Here is an 18,620-nt window from a genome sequence, read left to right as displayed (position 1 = left end):
AAAAAAAAGAAAAAGAAAAAGAAAAAGAAAAAAAAAATATTGCAATCTTACATTTGCCAAGAGCAACTAACATCACTCTCCATTATACTGATTGAAAATAAAGTTGCTAAAATTATACATTTTTATGACCTAATAAATGAATTTGCAGAAAATCAAGCCAGAAAATTTTTATAATCAATCAAGATCTAACACTAATGAAGTATTATTATATACTGAATTATGTAAAATAAGTTACCAAAAATACATTTTTACAATTTGTGAGTTTATGTTGTTACTCATGTATCTCTATTACCCCTCGTAGATTCTACAAGTAATAAAAATATTTCAAAGGCAAAACCTTTATATTCTAGTACCTTTAGTGGCACATTTTTCCTGCTCTTTGAACAGGGGCTCCCACATTTTAATTTTGTACCGGACCCACAGATTATGCAGTCTGCCCTGCTCGGTACCTTGAAGGCTCTCTAAATTCCAGCAAAGCCCATAGACATATAAACTCTTACAATTTTTTTTTTTTTTTTTTTTGCGGTACGTGGGCCTCTCACTGTTGTGGCCTCTCCCGTTGCGGAGCACAGGCTCTGGACGCGCAGGCTCAGCGGCCATGGCTCACGGGCCCAGCTGCTCTGCTTCCTGGACCGGGGCACGAACCCGTGTCTCCTGCATCGGCAGGCGGACTCTCAACCACTGCGCCACCAGGGAAGCCCAACTCTTACGTTTTAAGAGTTTCTCCAGACTCCAGAGCAGTGGTTCTCAACCAAGGGCGATTTTGTCCCTCACGCAGGGGACATGCGGCAGTATCTGGAGACATTTTTTGTCGTCACAACTAGGGGGCTGGTACTGGCATCTAGTGGGTGGAGGCAAGGGGTGCTGCTCAATGTACAGGACAGGCCCACAACAAGGAGTTACCCGGCCCACAATATCAATAGTTGAGAAACCCCGATCCAGTCTCCAAGTGTGATTCTGGACCAGCAGAACGGCATCCCTGGTGGGTTGTTTGAAAGGCAAACTCTCAGGCTCCACCTCAGACCTGCTGAATCAGAATCTGCATTTTCACAAGCTCCCCCAGGTGATTGGTGTGCACAGAAAAGTTTGAGAAGCGCCGAGCTAGGGGATGTGAATCTCTAACGGTGTATTTTAGACATGTGGGAGGAGCTGTCTCTGACCCTTCAGTCATGCCAGGTCAGGCCAGCCCTGCAGAGACCCTAAGGACCACACTGTTCCTGCCACTTTCTTCATGCTTCTTGTTCATCTCCCAGGCCCCAACCCCAGACGTGTGATGGGTAGGCCCAGGTGCAAGGACACCGTGAGCAGTGTCTGGCAGCACCTCAGCCCAGGCACTCACTCGGATTTTGACCTCGTACCTGTGTCAAACAAGTACGCAGAGAAAGACAGCAGGCTGGTCTCAGACCTCGGAACTTCCAAGTGCTGGCCTGACTCCAGCTGGTCCCAGGCTTCCCTCTGCAGCAGTGGGCCCGAGGGCTCTGCCACATGCCTCCATGTCTTAGCGACTGGTCTGCAGGCATGCCCCTGCTTTCAGAGCACCGTTTCCTCCTCCAGTGACAGGTCCTTTCCCTCTTTATTTGCCTCCCGCTGAGGGTTCAAGGCTCACTCACTTGCTCATCCTGGAGGCTTTCTATTTTCCTCAGGGTCCCCATAGCTACCAGCAGACAGATCTGTGACAGTGGCCCCAAGCTCCAGGGTCTTCAAGACAGGGAAGGTAAATGAGGGCCAGCTGGAGACGGTGGTATACGCAGAGCCCACGACCAGACAAACAAATGCAGGCCCAGCATGTACAAAGCTTTGGATTTTGAAAGAGAAGCAGGAAGTCTTGCTTTTTATGTGAAATCTTCTCCTTTTCAAATACTGGTAACTAAATAAAAAATTAAAACAAACTGAAGGCTGACCACACCCCTCTACAGGAGGCTAGAATCTCCGATAGACAATTTGCTGGTCTATGTAAACACTTACTATCTTGTGTTGTCATTATTTGTGGACATCTTGGTCTTCCCACTTAGCCTGGTGGCAGCTTGAGGGTGGGACCTGGAAGAAAGTAGTCCTTAACACATATTTGGTGAGTGAATGAATGAATGAATGAATCAGTGGGTGCTGCTGCTACTTCTTGTGCTACTTCTTGTGAGCCCTGGTCATCCAGTGGGTTTAAAGCCATGGTTCATTATGGGCAGTGTCACCTTCTAGGGGTTGTTTAGACACCTGTGAGGGTATTTTTGGTTGTTATGATGATTAACAGCACCACTGGCATTTAATGGGTGGGAGTGGTCAGAAGGACAAAAATAATATTTAAACACTTACTTTGTGCTCATTGTGTGCCAGGCTCTCTTCCAAGCACTTTATTGAAAAGAACTTATTTAGTCTTTACAACAGTCTTACAAGCTAGATACTGCCATCATACCCATTTCACAGACGGCAGGGTGGGTGAGGGGTGCCAGTAGGTCTGCAATGGACAGGACAGCCCTGCACGTCAAAGAACCACCCTGTGTTCCACAGCTTCTTGTATGCCCTGCTGGATGTTTATGCAGGAAAAAAAAGCTCCTTTGTATAACAATCAGAAATACAACAATCACAACAATTGCAGGAAGAGTGTGCTTTATTTTTCAGCACTTTACCAAGAGCTCACCATTTCAGAAAAATCATGCAACAGGCAGCAACAACGCTGAAGGCATTTGAGTCACTAAAACTACATACGTACATCCATCTGTGTTTATAGTTACCAAAGTCATGGTAATTCTAGGTGCAAGCATTGGATTGATTGATGTTTTGGGGTTTTTTAAGTAAATTTTTTATTAACTAACTACATACTTCAAAGAAGTGAACAAATCATAAGAATATACCTTATGAACTTTTGCAAAACGAGCACTTGTGTAACCAGGACTCAGGTCAAGAAACAGAACGTTCTCAGCACCCCGGAAGTCCCCTCATACTCCCTTCTACTCACAATGCCCCCCTAAAGGTAACATCCTGACTTCTAACACCTTACATTCATTTTGCCTATTTATCTTTGAACTTTATGTAAATGGAATCATGTAGTGTATACTTCTTTTGTGTCTGGCTTCTTTCAGTCAAGATCATGTTCGTGAGATTCAGCCACATGTTCTGTGACTTGGAAGTTTGTTCATTCTTGTCACTGCGTAGTATTTCATTGTATGAACATACCACACGTGTTTATGCCTTCTGCTGTAGTTGGACTTTTGGGTTGTTCCAGTTTTCGGCTATTGCAAATAACGGTTCTGTTAATATTCTTTTTTTTTTTAACATCTTTATTGGAATATAATTGCTTTACAATGGTGTGTTAGTTTCTGCTTTATAACATAGTGAATCAGCTAGACATATACATATATCCCCATATCTCTTCCCTCTTGCATCTCCCTCCCTCCCACCCTCCCTATCCCACCCCTCTAGGTGGTCACAAAGCAACGAGCTGATCTCCCTGTGCTATGCGGCTGCTTCCCCCTAGCTATCGATTTTACATTTGGTAGGTTCTCCCCTAGGTTCTTCATAACCATTTTTTTTAAGACTCCATATATATGTGTTAGCATATGGTATTTGTTTTTCTGTTTCTGACTTACTTCACTCTGTATGACAGACTCTAGGTCCCTCCACGTCACTACAAATAACTCAATCTTGTTTCTTTTTATGGCTGAGTAATATTCCACTGTATATATGTGCCACATCTTCTTTGTCCGTTCATCTGTCAATGGACACTTAGGTTGTTTCCATCTCCAGGCTATTGTAAATAGAGCTGCAATGAACATTGTGGTACACGACTCTTTTTTTTTTTTTTAACATCTTTATTGGAGTATAATTGCTTTACAATGGTGTGTTAGTTTCTGCTTTATAACAAAGTGAATCAGCTATACATATATCCCCATATCTCTTCCCTCTTGCATCTGCCTCCCTCCCACCCTCCCTATCCCGCCCCTCTAGCTGGTCACAAAGCACCGAGCTGATCTCCCTGTGCTATGCGGCAGCTTCCCACTAGCTATCTATTTTACATTTGGTAGTGTATATATGCACATGCCACTCTCTCACTTCGTCCCAGCTTACCCTTCCCTCCCGTGTCCTCAAGTCCATTCTCTACTAGGTCTGCATCTTTATTCCCATCCTGCTCCAGGTTCTTCATGACCATTGTTTCTTTGTTTTTAGATTCCATATATATGTGTTAGCATACGGTATTTGTTTTTCTCTTTCTGACTTACTTCACTCTGTATGACAGACTCTAGGTCCATCCACCTCACTACAAATAACTCAATTTCGTTTCTTTTTATGGCTGAGTAATATTCCATTGTATATATGTGCCACATCTTCTTTATCCATTCATCTGTCGATGGGCATTTAGGTTCCTTCCATGTCCTGGCTATTGTAAATAGAGCTGCAATGAACATTGTGGTACATAACTCTCTTTGAATTGTGGTTTTCTCAGGGTATATGCCCAGTAGTGGGACTGCTGGGTTGTATGGTAGTTCTATTATTAGTTTTTTAAGGAACCTCCATACGGTTCTCCATAGTAGCTGTATCAATTTACATTCCCACCAACAGTGGAAGAGGGTTCCCTTCTCTCCACACCCTCTCCAGCATTTATTGTTTGTAGATTTTTTGATGATGGCCATTCTGACTGGTGTGAGGTGATACCTCATTGTAGTTTTGATTTGCATTTCTCTAATGATTAGTGATGTTGAGCATTCTTTCATGTATTTTTTGGCAATCTGTATATCTTCATTGGAGAGATGTCTATTTAGGTCTTTTGCCCATTTTTGGATTGGGTTATTTATTCTTTTGACACTGAGCTGCCTGAGCTGCTTGTATATTTTGGAGATTAATCCGTTGTCAGTTGCTTCGTTGCAAATATTTTCTCCTATTCTGAGGGTTGTCTTTTTGTCTTGTTTATGGTTTCCTTTGCTGTATAAAAGCTTTTAAGTTTCATTAGGTCCCATTTTTAAATTTTTTTTTAATTTTTAAATTTTTTTTTCTGCGGCACACGGGCCTCTCACTGTTGTGGCCTCTCCCGCCGCGGAGCACAGGCTCCAGACGCGCAGGCTCAGCGGCCATGGCTCACGGGCCCAGCCGCTCCACGGCATGTGGGATCTTCCCGGGACCGGGGCACAAACCCGTGTCCCCTGCATCGGCAGGCGGACTCTCAACCACTGCGCCACCAGGGAAGCCCCCCATTTGTTTATTTTTGTTTTTATTTCCATTTCTCTAGGAGGTGGGTCAAAAAGGATCTTGCTGTGATTTATGTCATAGAGTGTTCTTCCTATGTTTTCTTCCGAGAGTTTTATAGTGTCCAGTCTTACATTTAGGTCTTTAGTCTATTTTGAGTTTATTTTTGTGCATGGTGTTAGGGAGTGTTCTTATTTCATTCTTTTACATGTAGCTGTCCAGTTTTCCCAGCACCACTTATTGAAGAGGCTGTCTTTTCTCCATTGTATATTCTTGCCTCCTTTATCAAAGATAAGGTGACTATATGTGTTTGGGTTTATATCTGGGCGTTCTGTCCTCTTCCATTGATATATATTTCTGTTTTTGTGCCAAGTACCATACTGTCTTGATTACTGTAGCTTTGTAGTATAGTCTGAAGTCAGGGAGTCTGATTCCTCCAGCTCTGTTTTTCTTTCTCAGGATTGCTTTGACTATTCAGTGTCTTTTTTGTTTCCATACAAATTGTGAAATTTTTTGTTCTAGTTCTGTGAAAAATGCCGTTGATAGTTTGATAGGGATTGCATTGAATCTGTAGATTGCTTTGGGTAGTATAGTCATTTTCACAGTGTTGATTCTTCCAATCCGCGAACATGGTATATCTCTCCATCTGTTTGTATCATCTTTAATTTCTTTCATCAGTGTCTTATAATTTTGTGCATACATGTCTTTTGTCTCCTTAGGTAGGTTTATTCCTAGGTATTTTATTCTTTTTGTTGCAATGGTAAATGGGAGTGTTTCCTTAATTTCTCTTTCAGATTTTTCATCATTAGTGTATAAGAATGCAAGAGATTTCTGTGCATTAATTTTGTATCCTGCAACTTTACCAAATTCACGGATTAGTTCTAGTAGTTTTCTAGTAGCATCTTTAGGATTCTCTATGTATAGCATCATGTCATCTGCAAACAGTGACAGTTTTACTTCTTCTTTTCCAATTTGAATTCCTTTTATTTCTTTTTCTTCTCTGATTGCTGTGGCTAAAACTTCCGAAACTATGTTGAATAATAGTGGTGAGAGTGGGCAACCTTGTCTTGTTCCTGATCTTAGTGGAAATGGTTTCAGTTTTTCACCATTGAGAATGATGTTGGCTGTGGGTTTGTCATATATGGCCTTTATTATGTTGAGGTAAGTTCCCTCTATGCCTACTTTCTGGAGGGTTTTTATCATAAATGGGTGTTGAATTTTGTCGAAAGCTTTCTCTACATCTATTGAGATGATCATATGGTTTTTCTCCTTCAGTTTGTTAATATGGTTTATTACATTGATTGATTTGTGTATATTGAAGAATCCTTGCATTCCTGGGATAAACCCCACTTGATCATGGTGTATGATCCTTTTAATGTACTATTGGATTCTGTTTGCTAGTATTTTGTTAAGGATTTTTGCATCTATGTTCATCAGTGATATTGGCCTGTAGTTTTCTTTTTTTGTGATATTTTTGTCTGCTTTTTGGTATCAGGGTGATGGTGGCCTTGTAGAATGAGTTTAGGAGTGTTTCTCCCTCTACTATATTTTGGAAGAGTTTAAGAAGGTTAGGTGTTAGCTCTTCTCTAAATGTTTGATAGAATTCGCCTGTGAAACCATCTGGTCTTGGGCTTTTGTTTGTTGGAAGATTTTTCTTTAAAATTAATTAATTAATTTTTGGCTGCATTGGGTTTTTGTTGCTGCGTGCGGGCTTTCTTTATTTGCAGCAAGTGGGGGCTACTCTTCATTGCGGTGGCTTCTTTTGTTGTAGAGCATGGGCTCTAGACATGCGGGCTTCAGTAGTTGTGGCACGTGGGCTCAGTAGTTGTGGTTTGCGGGCTCTAGAGCACAGGCTCAGTAGTTGTGGCACACGGGCTTAGTTGCTGCGTGGCATGTGGGATATTCCCGGACCAGGGCTCGAACCTGTGTCTCCTTCATTGGCAGGTGGTTTCTTAACCACTGTGCCACCAGGGAAGTCCCTGTTGGAAGATTTTTAATCACAGTTTCAATTTCAGTGCTTGTGATTGGTCTGTTTATATTTTCTGTTTTTTCCTCATTCAGTTTCAGAAGGTTGTGCTTTTCTAAGAATTTGTCCATTTCTTCCAGGTTGTCCATTTTACTGGCATAGTTTTGCTTGTAGTAGTCTCTCATGATTCTTTGTGTTTCTTCAGTATCAGTTGTTACTTCTCCTTTTCCTTTTCTAATTCTACTGATTTGGGTCTTCTCCCTTTTTTTCCTGATGAGTCTGGCTAATTGTTTATCAATTTCATTTATCTTCTCAAAGAACCATCTATTAGTTTTATTGATCTTTGCTATCATTTATTTCATTTCTTTTTCATTTCTTTTTGATCTGATCTTTATGATTTCTTTCCTTCTGCTAAGTTTGGGATTTTTTTGTTCTTCTTTCTCTTACTGCTTTAGGTGTAGGGCTGGGTTGTTTATTTGAGATGTTTCTTGTTTCTTGAGGTAGGATTGTATTGCTATTAACTTCCTTCTTAGAACTGCTTTTGCTGCATCCCATGGGTTTTGGGTCATTGTGTTTTCATTGTTATTTGTTTCTAGGTACTTTTTGATTTCCTCTTTGATTTCTTCAGTGATCTCTTCGTTATTTAGTAGTGTATTGTTTAGCCTCCATGTGTTTGTATTTTTTACAGATCTTTTCCTGTAATTGATATCTTGTCTCATAGCATCGTGGTAGGAAAACATACTTGATACGATTTCAATTTTCTTAAATTTACCAAGGCTTGATTTGTGACCCAAGATATGATCTATCCTGGAGAATGTTCCATGAGCACTTGAGAAGAAAGTGTATTCTGTTTTTTTGGATGGAATGTGGTATAAATATCAATTAAGCCCATCTTGTTTAATGTATCATTTAAAGCTTGTGTTTCCTTATTTATTTTCATTTTGGATGATCTGTCCATTGGTGAAAGTGGGGTGTTAAAGTCCCCTACTATGATTGTGTTAGTTTCTATTACCAGGGGAAATTAAAAGAAATATTCATAGTACACCTCAGGGGAGGTGATGGAACTGACATACTTTGGGGGCATCAAATCTTTTTCACACACATTCCCTGGTAAATGGAGACTCTCTAGGGTCTGGCTGTCTCTTAGGGGTACCCCACATATTCTCTGCCCTCATTCACCTACTGGCTTTACTGTTGAGTGTATCTAACCCTAGGCCACCTGTGCTGGGTTCACTGTTCCTACATGGCAGCTTCTGCAGGCACACGTGCTGGTAAATGTTTAACAGCTTGTCCTGGGAGTGAGGGTCGATTTGTAGGGTTTGCTAATTTCTGTGGTGTAAGTACTTCCACCATGTCTAATTTCAAGGTTTTAATGAGATGTTGTTGAACCTGGAATTGGGAAGAGATTCTAAGTAATATAATATTATACAGTATTTCCACCATACGTACATAATGGATGTAAATAGACTTGAAAGCATAGGTAGAAGCACAATGTAGTACAACTAGGAACTGATAAGTTGGGGTATTTATTACTTTAATGGTTCTTGAGAGACAGCATGAGCAGGCTCCAGCACAACACTGCAGGTAACTGGCTCTGGTTTCCCTTTGAAAAAATCACATTTGGGGGACTTCCCTGGCAGTCCAGTGGTTCAGACTCTGTGCTCCCAATGCAGGGAGCACGGGTTAGATCCCTGGTCAGGGAACTAAGATCCCTGGTCAGGGAACTAAGATCCCGCACGACCAGGCCAAAAAAACTACCCCCACCAAAAAAAAAAAATCACATTTGTTTTTTGCAGTGCAAGTTGCAGTTGCATTCCGTAAGAGGTAAGCAGGCCTGGCCCTGCTACTTAACTGTAGTCTTGGCCTTATCTTTAACCTCTCAGTACCTCAGTTTCCATCCACAAAATGCGGATAACAGTATTAATACTCACTTCACAGGTTACTGCAGGGATTAAATGAGATCATGTAGGTAAAAGCATTAGCACGGTGCCTGGCAGACAGTACGGGGTACTTAGTAAATCGGCAGTGGCACCAGAGCTTCACAGCCCTGCCTCTGCCTCCCAGGCCCATCTGAAGGGAGGGGGCCACTCCATCCTCATCCACTTGCTGTCAGAGGTAGCAGAGCCAATCACACCATCTGCCTTCCCACCATTAAATCACTTGAAAATGAATGGTCAGGACAGACTTGAGAAAGAAAGGGAATGGGTGTCAAGTGACCAGGAGCAGCAAGGGCGGAGGGCCACTTGTGTCTGGAAGGAGCTCAGGACACCGCTGCCCCCAGGGCCTTCCTCCTTCCCTGCTGGCAGCCCCCCAGAGCCACTGCCCAGCCCTCGGGCCAAGGCCAGGGAGAAGAAGCAGGAAATGAGGCTGGCTGGCACCTGTGCAGGCGGCATCTGGGCAGTTCCCGTCTGAAGACACAGCAGGTAGATGCTCTCTTTGCTGCCTTGGCTTATCTTAAGTGTAAAACGGGGCTGATACTTTTACCCTGCTTACCTGGTCTGTGTCAGAGATACAGACGTCATCAAAGACTTGTCAGTGCTTCAGAACAACAGGAGGGGTTGGCTCATCCCCTTACACACACCTGCTGACCGGGCAGCTTCAGGTATACTTTTTCCAGGGCTGGGCTCAGGGTTGGGGTGAGCAGGGAATCACGGTTGCTGCTCTGGGAAGCCCCGCTCTGACCTCTGACCTCTGCAAAGTCCCTGGAGATCGGTGGCCAACAGGGACTGGGCCACCAAGCCTGACTCTCACAGTTTCCTGACACACTTGGGGAGAGGTGCCACGGTTGACGCACAGCCACCTGAGCTCAGGGTCTTCCTCCCCCGCAGTGGGAACTGCTCTTCAACTCTGCGTGCCCAGCCTCGCCTAGCCCACCCACCTTGGATTCTGACTTGCTGTGGGGAAGGTGGCTTGAATACCTCCACCTCCCCTGGGGTCAGATGGGTTTGCTTGTTTACTTTGAAGGCTGCCCAAGGAATCTTTAATCAAAACAAGAAACCCCATGCTAATTCCCGCCTCAGGTTAGGCAAGCCAGAAGTCTGCTGGATGCCTCAACTTCCTTACAGGTAAAACTGGAGGATAATAATGTCTCACTTTATGGGGAGAATGTGTAGATAAAATGAGCTGGTGTGCAAGAAAGTCCTTTCAAAAAGATCAAGAAATATGTAAAAACCATTTGGGTCATTATTTGCTCTTTTTAAAAATTGGGGACAGGAGAAGGCATATGATTTATTTGAAAAAGTGTGACTTTTTTTTTTTTTAAACCCGGGACATAGTAGTATCTGCCCAACAAATTAACAAATTAGGGCTTCACATTTCTTTTTTCTTATGAGTTCTGGTTATTTATTTTTTTTCTTTTACTATTTATTTATTTATTTATTTAGGCTGCGCCGGGTCTTAGTTGTGGCACGCAGGATCTTCGTTGCAGCATGCAGGATCTTTAGTTGCGGCATGCGGACTCCTTAGTTGCAGCATGCAAACTCTTAGTTGCGACATGCGGGATCTAGTTCCCTGACCAGGTATCAAACCTGGGCCCCCTGCATTGGGAGCGCAAAGTCTTACCCACTGGACCACCAGGGAAGTCCCGAAAAAGTGTAACTTTTGGAACAGACGAGAGTGGATTCTGGTTTTGCAATGCTATGTAGTTTCTGATGTCACAGAAATCTCTCAGAGACTGTTTCCTCACGTGTAAAGTGGTGTTGACAATATTTAACTTGGGAGTGTTGTCAAAATTAGTAGTTACATGTATAAAGTCCCTACCAAGTATCTGGTACACAGTAAGTGCACAATAAAGAGTAGCTGTCATTCCTGCTGTTATACGTAATAGTGATAACAACAGAGATACCGAGTACAGTTGAGCCTTGAACAACACGGGTTTGCACTGCTTGGGTCCACTTACATGCGGATTTTTTCCAGTAAATATTACAGTACTATATGATCCCCATTGGTTGAACACAGGGATGTCAAACCGTGGATACAGAGGAACTGCATAAAGGTGGATTGACTGTAAATTACAAGCGGATTTCTGACTGCAGAGAGGTTGGTTCCCCTAACCCCACCCTGTTCAAGGGTCAAGGTACAAATTCTGAACCTTTTCTCGCTTTCGCTTTCAGGGAGCCATGCTCCTCTTTCCTGCCCTCTAAGTGGTAGAGGCACAAGCTCCTAGATTCCTGGGAGAGGGAGAAGGAATACCGTGCCCTCTGACTCATTCCATGGGAGTGACCGATTCTTCCTGGTTTGCCCAGGACTGTACTAGTTTTAGCACCGGAAGTCCATGTCCCTGGAACGCCCTTTGCCCCAGGCAAACTGGCATGATTGATCACTCTACTCACCATCAACCTGGGTCTAGCCACCAAGCCATTTTCCAGTACCTAGATTTACAGTATAAAGATTTGTACTGGAAATCTGGATGGACCTAGGAATATTAGCTTGAAGAGCCATCTTAAGCCCTTTTAGTACAAGGCAGGGGCTATATAAATAAGAGAAAATTAAAAAATTAGCTCTGGCTTTAAAATTTATTATGCTAGGTGTAAGATACAAAAACATCAATTATGAAGACCACATCTTGTAGGATTCCATATACAAAATGTCCAGTATAAGCCAATCTATGGAAACAGGAAGTAGATTATTGGTTGCCTAGGGCAGGGGTTGGAGTGGGAGGAAATGGGGAGTGATTGCTAATGAGTATACAGTTCCTTTTGGGGATCATGAAAATGTGCTAAAATTGATTGTGGTAATGGTTGTACAGCTCTGTAAATATACTGAAAACCATTGAGTCGTACATTTCAAATATATAATTATATATTTAAACTGTGAGTAGTATGGTATGTGAATTGTATCTCAGTAAAACTGTTAAATTTTCAAAAATATTTACAAATCTTAAAACAATTTTTTAAATTAAAAAAAAATCAACTGTTCCTCCCACTTGAGAATCTCTAAATTTAAATTATTCTTAACTCTCATCTTGGGAATTATCTCTTTAATGGCCTAAAATTATTTAACCTCTGCCAGGGAGTACCATCTCCATTTTGCAGGTGAGGCGAGTAAGGCCCACAGGCAGAATGTAACAGGGGCTTTTGCTCAGCTCTATAGAGGAGGCCACTGGAACCTGGCAGGAGGGGAAGTGGTGGGAGAGGAGAGGCTGGGGAGCCAGCATTTACAAAGGGAGAAAAGAGATTCACCCCTGATCCTGGCAATATAAAGCAGAAGGAAATATGTGCTAAACTGAGGATCATCCAAAATGCCACAGAAGAGCAGAAGGGAAGCTCTAGAAAGGTTGCAAAGGGTGACTGGGGAGGGCATTCCAGGCAGAGGAAACAGTGTGGGCATGGGCCCTGAAGTGTGAAAGTAGGTGGCTTGTTGGAGGCGTGCAGGTGGTGTGGGGAGGCTGGAGCGTGGGATGTGTGGAGGGATGGAGAGGATCTGGGCCAGACTGTAGGGTGCACAAGACACAGTCCAAGACATGCTCCAAGTTTGATTTTGTTCTGTGGACACTGGGATGTCCAGGATAAGATTTTTAGATAGTAACAGATTTGCATAGGGTCTCAGAAGCCATTTTACAATGTGAGGTAGAGGGTCTTGCATGAAGTCACCGATCAGTTAGTGGCCAAACTGACTGCAGTACAAAACTAGGGGCTCCAATGCCTGGCTTAACCCATCTTCCATCACGCCAAGCTGCCTTCTAGGATGATTTGCCCGCTTTTCTTTTCTTCTTCTCTCATCTGTCTTCTCTGACTCCTCCCTAGCCCTTCCTTTGCTTCCAACCCCCTTGTTGCTTTCCTGGCCCTTGGGTCCGCCTGGGGTGTTCCTGCAGCCGACAGCAGGTTGCTGAACTCCGTTGCAGATCCAGGCAGATCTAATGTTTGCTTTCAACCCCCTTAGTGGTCTGGGCAGTGAGGCCCCAGTAGAGGAGGAAATGAGTAGGAAGGGAAGGTGTCCATCAACTGCAGTGAGTCTGGACCTAGGAGATGTTAGAAAACAAAATTCAACCAAGTAAATTTGAAGATCTAATTGTCTTTATTCAATGATTCAGCAATCAGGGAGCATCCCATCTAGCAACTAGAAGGGTGCTCAGAGGAGTTGTACAAAATGGAAGGATTTTATAGGAAGAAGGCTGGGGCAAGGGAGCTATTATTAAAAGAAAAGAAAGGATAACTTTTAGGCCTGAAGGTCTTCTTTTTTTTTTGGTGGGAGGGAAGAGAACTGCCAAGGGTTCTATTATGCAGATTGCCTCTTCTTCCTCTGGGGAATGGAGAGGGTCCATGTGACAGATTACTATGTGATAGCACCTCATTGGTGCTGACCAGAAGATTCCAAACTGGTTGATTACATTTATGGTGAAGGTCAAAACTGCAATTAGGTTAGGTATTAAATCTAGGTTTGGTATCAAGGGCTTTAGCACAAGTGATGCCATTTTGGGCCTGTGGGTTTTCTCTTTAACAGAACTCAGGGAGGAAAGAAGGCAGAACAAAGACAGGCTTATGGAAGAGGAAGCAGCAGCCATACGTTCTGTGGGGCCCAGAATGGGATGGGTGTGTGTGCATGGTGGTGGGGTCGGGCGGGACTGGGGTCGGCATGACACCCTGCTTGCTTTGTTTGAGCTACCTCAAAAATTCAACCAAAAATTCAATTCAATTCACAGCACTCTTCCAGAGAACCTGCTAGAACTAGGCTAGGTGAGAGGCCCTGAAAGGGTGTCCAAAGGGCATCAGAAAGGAGAGCCTGCCTTACCCAATCTACAGCAGAGGCTTAAGTCTCTGGGTCCGAGCGCAGACTCTGGCACTGTTTCTCAAGTAGGAACGCCTCAACATTAATTGAGCTCCTCTGAGACAGGCACTGTTCAAGGCCCTGGGCCACAAAGTCAAAACTGTTGTCATTAAGGGGTCACAAGCCCTGTAAATACAGAGGACGTATCTCCTAGGGCCGCAGTGGGATCACTTATAGATGCTGTAGCTATAAAGTCCACAAACTAGCATATGTTGGAAAATAGCCCCAGGAGGCAAGGCTCAGGATGGGAAATAAAGTTAGGTGGTGGCGGGGTTCTAGCCCGGACTCTGCCAGTCCGCACTCTGAACTTCAGTTTTCTGAACCTTGAGATCCGTCGCGTGCTTTTAGTGTGCTGAGGAATCCCTTAGGAATGCTTTTTAAGATAGATTCCAGAGTCCAATCGTAGCTTTTTCGAATCAGAATGATGGGACGTTGGACCCTAAATCTGCATTTTTACACCTGCACCCCTGGGACAATTTTGAGGTTGGTAGGCTTTGCAACATAGTTTGAGGAGTACCGCTTAATGGGGAGAAGTACCGCTTAGCGACAGGCCTGGCGAGGGATTCCTGAGCTAAGAAGGCAACAGGAATGAAAGCGCCTTGTCGACCGGAGAGTAAACCAATTCTTTGCAAATAATAGTAATCCAAATAATATCCGAATAATCCAAAAAGTAATACAATAATAATAGTAAAAGAACTGGAGAGTGCAGCGCAAAGGCATCTCAGTCTGAATCTGTACCACCGCCCGGTCCACTCTAGCAGCGCTGGCGTGACGGTGCCTTTAAGAACACCCCCCGCCCACCCAGTCTCGCCTACCGCGGGGCTTGCGGGCCGACCGGCGGCGCTTGCGTGCTGCCAGCCGTCGACCGGCGGGGCTTCCCAGCGGGGCGGTCGCGGCAGCGCGACGCCGGCGCTGGTTGCGTGCGCGCCTGGCCCCGCCCCTCGCCCGCCCCTTCCCCTCCCCCTCCGCGGGCCTCCCCCGCCCGCGCGGTACAGCTGGGCCGGTGACGCGCGTACTGCTGCCGTTGCCTCTGCTACGGCCGCCGCGTTCCATTCTCCTAAGCCGGCGACATCCTCGTCCCCTGCCTCCCGCCTCCTCCTCCCGCAGCGCCGGCCAGCGCCAGCCAGACAAGGGCCCACGGGGTCTCGCCTAGACCCAAGAGGGCTGCGGGCGCGCGCAGGCGGCGGAGCGGATCCCGGCGCCGCGGAAGCTGCGAGCGTCCGCCTCCCGGAGGTCGCCGCGCCGTTCCCCGGGTGAGTTGTCACCGCGGCCGGGGGGCGGCGGGGCCGGGCATTGTGTCACTGGCGCCCTCGGCCGGCTGTCAGGGGCGTAGGACCGGCGCACCGCCCGGGAGGGACGTTGGGGAGCCCGGACGGCCGCCTCGCGTCGGCTGCTCTCCGCGCTTCCTGCGCCGGCCCGGCTGTCACCACGACGCCCGGCGGCGAGCCCGGTGCCGGCTTGGGCGGAAGGGCGGCGGGGGGGAGCTGTGCCGAGGCCGGGAGGAAGACCGGCCGGCCGGCTTGCGGCCGGGAGCTTGGTGGCCGGGATCGGGGCGCTCCGCCGGGGCCTCGTCGGGCGTGCGGGGTCGCGCTCCGGCTCGGAATTCACGGTGGAGACCACATTTTGCAGGTCGCTGGGAGGTAGTCACAGGCTGGCTGTCTTTATTACTGTTAATGTGTTTTCGTCAAGCCAGCTAAAGTTGCGGGTCCTGCGCTGGGGCAGGGTTGGCTTAGCGATGGTGGACTTCCGAGGGTACCTTGGAGCCCGGGTGTGCGAGCACCGGAGCTTTCTGGAGCCCCCGCACCTCGTCTGGTCTTTAATCTCAAAAACTTTTTTTTAGTATCCGGGCTGAGACGCACCGAAACCACTTCCTGTTTATGTATGTAGACTTTCTTTTTTCACTTCTGGTTTTTAGAGACAAATACTGGTGTCGGTCTGACCCTCCCACAGGGTTGTGACTGTGGGGCTGCTGAAGTGGGAAAAGTTACCTGTAAGGAGGTCAGGAGGGGGAGGTGGTTTTGGGGACCGAAAGACCCAGGAGAAAAGAGGCGTCGAGAACAAATCTCCAGCTGGTTCGAGGGAAGTTCAGCAGTGAGGCCTGATGCTGCTGTTCCCATAGAATGTCCCCTGGTGGCAGGCAGCTCGCTGGGCTTTACTGCTCTTGCTAACTGGGCTTGTGTGTGCTCTGTACAGAGGTGCAGTGAAACTACCCAGTTCAATTAAACCGTAGGTATTTTACACCCTTTCTAGGTCTGCAGAGGTGACAAGAGTGTCTTTCCATCCTTTACACTGGTTAATTCACTTCTGTTATTTTCATTGCTCTGATTTAAAAAATATGTATGAATGGGGTGAATGCATACATACACCTTTTCTGTTTTGGGAATTCCACACCCAAATTGTCACCATGTAGTGAGGCTAGTAGAGACATGTACTTGGCATTGAGTTTTGAATTTTCTGGGCTTTCCATTTTTAGCTAGATGCATATTCAACCAGAAATGAAAATTTTCAGAGTTTGGGGCATGGGGAGTACATCTACCTTCTCCTCAGTAGAGGAGATATTTAATAATGAAAAAATAATAGCAATAACAGAGGAAAGTTCTTGAGGACTTAATGTGAACTGAGTTTTGTGCCAAGAACTTTACTTTTTTGATCTCATTTAATAAATAGCAAACTTTTGTGGTAGATTTTGTCATTATCCTCATTCTTTCAGATGAGAGCAAAGCCAAACAAATAACTTGCCCAAGGTCACAAAGGTATCTCATAGTAGAGCCCTCACCCTGAACTACTAGATTATACTGTTAATTTCTAGTTTGCTTACCATTTGGTAAAATTGAAATTGGAGTCTTTCTAGACTCTGTCCAAAGCACTACTTCCTCAGGCTTTCTCAGATCATGCGCATCCTTATTTCTTTCTCCAAGGTGCACATTTATGGTATGTTTGCACAACATTCGTGGGTTCATTCATTCTTGTTTTTAATTTAGTACTCACAAGTATTTGTGATACAGAATATATGCCGGGCACTGTGCTAGGTATTGGGGTTACTGCAGTGAATGGCAGTGCAGAACCCTGCCATTTCTTACAGAGTTCATGGTTTTTAAGTCAATTTATTTTGGCTTATGTTGTTAATTTTCATTGGTGGCCATTTGCTGCTTAAGGAAGTCCTGAGCAGTGCATTAAATAGAGAACAATACTGATACCAGTCCTGATAAATAGAACTTCCTGTCCACAGGGTGGTCTTTTGGGTACTGTAGTAGAAATGGCATATGAAACCAAACCTTACCTACAGCTAGACGGGGACAGGTCCCTGAGTGCTCAGAGTAGGACCTGCCTCTCTGCCCTGCAGTGCTTAAACCCGGAGAGCAAACCCATTGTCAAATGGCAGTTCAACTTATTTACTGAGGCTTGCCTTCTCAAAGCCCAGAATGTGGGCAGATAGAAAGAAGAGGAAAAAAGGTAGAATGAGGTGTTACAGATGCAGGCTGGCAGATGAAGAGACCTCAGCACTTCGTCTGGTTTCCTGGCAGGTCTCCATTGTGTGGTGACTGAACTTGTGCTCTTACATAATGGTGCATCTCCTGGCAGGGGGTTTCCTCCTTGCCGTTCCCAGGGCAGCAATTCCTCTAGCTACCCTCCCCCTCGATACACACACATATGCACCGTCCAAAGGGAATAATTTATCTGGCTTCTTAAAAGTAAGAACTTATTTCAACTTTATTGCTACTCAGCGTTGTTTCACTTCCTCTATGCTTTTACATTCTCCAGAAAAAAACTTGCCTTATGTTTTAAATCTTTCCTAGTACTCTCTTTCCGCATTCTTAGCTCTTCTGATAGCCAGGTAACTACTGGTATCTGTCTGTGGGCTCAGAGAATTACAGTATTTTTTTAAAAGTTAGTGAGCCACGTAATCTTCCTCGTTTCCGTACCAAAACAAGTGAACTGGGGAGAATGTCTTTAGCAGAGCCTCTTGCAGGCAGAGAAGGAAGGCCAGAGAGCACATGTGCTTGTCTTCCCCTCTAGTTTCCCATTTACTCAGGGACGATTCACCGAGAGGCAGCAGCAGGGATGTGATTTCTGTTTACAGGCCTGAAATGCCTACTTGGAGGCCTGAATGTCTGCAGACCCACTAGGCCCGGTTGTGTAATTGCCATGCATGAAGTGTTTTACTGAGCTCCTAAATTTGACATGCGATCTCCTAGTGAAAGCTGCCGAGCAGGATTCATTTTCCCTCTTTCATCCACCTAGACAGTAGGGAAGTCTTGTGTAGAGTGCATTCCCTCAAGCAGTAGGAGAAAGATGGGAAGGAACAAGGAGAGGAAGAAGCCCAGTGCCTTTTTTTTTTTTTTTTTTTAACTTTGAAAGCAAATATTGCTGTGGTGCAGACTTGAGTGTTGAGGATTAGGACACCTGCTTGTATGATAATAGAGACTCTTTCCCCTGGTTTCTCCTCAAGATGGCTTCAGTCTAGGGGCCACCCACATATCCCACCGTGGTGAGGCTTCACTTAATGGGAATGGTTGTTAAAAAATAAGTATTTTTAAGTTATGTTGCCGCATTGCAGGAAACTAGAGCAATGAGAAACGATACCTGTAATGTGGTAGGGCTGTTTCCCCATTGGCGGGAATGAAGGATGCAGCTCAGGGTTGGGGCTGGGGTGTGTGTGTGTGATGAGTATTTGAAGGTGCTAACAGCTGTGGATCTGAGACTAATGACAGTTTCA

The 18,620-nt window shown here is 45.1% G+C and overlaps 1 protein-coding gene across 3 annotated transcripts in view; it reads left to right on the top strand.

The window, feature by feature from the left end:
- The first annotated feature begins 14,901 nt into the window (after nucleotides 1-14,901).
- The window catches only part of SUSD6 (sushi domain containing 6), a 93,750-nt gene continuing 90,031 nt past the window's right edge, over nucleotides 14,902-18,620 (top strand). For 2 of the 3 annotated variants that reach the window (XM_060140352.1, XM_060140362.1), the window contains exon 1: nucleotides 14,902-15,156. The gene's annotated coding sequence lies outside the window, so the exon portion shown is untranslated. Of the gene's footprint in view, nucleotides 15,157-15,687; nucleotides 15,783-18,620 lie in introns of those variants that run through there. The other variant, XM_060140391.1, reaches the window with a different exon arrangement.

This window comes from Lagenorhynchus albirostris, chromosome 1, assembly GCF_949774975.1.
Source record: "Lagenorhynchus albirostris chromosome 1, mLagAlb1.1, whole genome shotgun sequence".
Taxonomy (NCBI): Eukaryota; Metazoa; Chordata; class Mammalia; order Artiodactyla; family Delphinidae; genus Lagenorhynchus; species Lagenorhynchus albirostris.
This window is presented reverse-complemented; position numbering and strand designations above follow the sequence as displayed.